The sequence below is a fragment of the Urocampus carinirostris genome, unplaced genomic scaffold (genome assembly GCF_059441175.1).
Source record: "Urocampus carinirostris isolate Australia breed hairy pipefish unplaced genomic scaffold, RoL_Ucar_1.0 HiC_scaffold_196, whole genome shotgun sequence".
NCBI classification, from domain to species: Eukaryota; Metazoa; Chordata; class Actinopteri; order Syngnathiformes; family Syngnathidae; genus Urocampus; species Urocampus carinirostris.
In genome coordinates, this window is record NW_028283296.1 from 6,997 (window position 1) to 8,460 (window position 1,464).

The window sequence follows — 1,464 nt, forward strand, 5'->3', positions numbered from 1 at the left end:
TAGAATGGATTTGACGACAGTCAACTTTTTTTCTAGTAAAGTCCTTGGTGGTCTAGTGGCTAGGATCCAGCACTTTCACTGCTGTGGCCTGGGTTCGATTCCAGGTCAGGTCTATTATTATAGACGGAAAGACAGAAAATTCTTATTGGAGAAAGCATTGAAAGAGGTTCCTTTTATAGAATGGATTTGACGACAGTCAACTTTTTTTCTAGTAAAGTCCTTGGTGGTCTAGTGGCTAGGATCCAGCACTTTCACTGCTGTGGCCCGGGTTCGATTCCAGGTCAGGGAAACTGTTACACGCAGATAGAAAATTCCTCTTGAGGAATTGGAATGAACATTGAAAGAGGTTCCTTTTTCTAGAATGGGTTTTCCGACAGTCAACTTTTTTTCTAGTAAAGTCCTTGGTGGTCTAGTGGCTAGGATCCAGCACTTTCACTGCTGTGGCCTGGGTTCGATTCCAGGTCAGGTCTATTATAATAGACGGAAAGACAGAAATTTTTTTATCGGAGAAAGCATTGAAAGAGGTTCCTTTTATAGAATGGATTTGACGACAGTCAACTTTTTTCTAGTAAAGTCCTTGGTGGTCTAGTGGCTAGGATCCAGCACTCTCACTGCTGTGGCCCGGGTTCGATTCCCGGTCAGGGAAACTATGACAGACAGACAGACAGACAGACAGACAGACAGACAGACAGACAGACAGACAGACAGACAGACAGACAGACAGACAGACAGACAGACAGACAGACAGACAGACAGACAGACAGACAGACAGACAGACAGACAGACAGACAGACAGACAGACAGACAGACAGACAGACAGACAGACAGACAGACAGACAGACAGACAGACAGACAGACAGACAGACAGACAGACAGACAGACAGACAGACAGACAGACAGACAGACAGACAGACAGACAGACAGACAGACAGACAGACAGACAGACAGACAGACAGACAGACAGACAGACAGACAGACAGACAGACAGACAGACAGACAGACAGACAGACAGACAGACAGACAGACAGACAGACAGACAGACAGACAGACAGACAGACAGACAGACAGACAGACAGACAGACAGACAGACAGACAGACAGACAGACAGACAGACAGACAGACAGACAGACAGACAGACAGACAGACAGACAGACAGACAGACAGACAGACAGACAGACAGACAGACAGACAGACAGACAGACAGACAGACAGACAGACAGACAGACAGACAGACAGACAGACAGACAGACAGACAGACAGACAGACAGACAGACAGACAGACAGACAGACAGACAGACAGACAGACAGACAGACAGACAGACAGACAGACAGACAGACAGACAGACAGACAGACAGACAGACAGACAGACAGACAGACAGACAGACAGACAGACAGACAGACAGACAGACAGACAGACAGACAGACAGACAGACAGACAGACAGACAGACAGACAGACAGACAG

The 1,464-nt window shown here is 47.0% G+C and overlaps 1 non-coding gene across 1 annotated transcript; it reads left to right on the forward strand.

Annotated features, from left to right (window-relative positions):
• The first annotated feature begins 574 nt into the window (after window positions 1–574).
• trnae-cuc (transfer RNA glutamic acid (anticodon CUC)) lies at window positions 575–646 on the forward strand. Its single transcript has one exon. It is a non-coding gene; the product is annotated as a tRNA-Glu (tRNA).
• The last annotated feature ends 818 nt before the right edge of the window (window positions 647–1,464 follow it).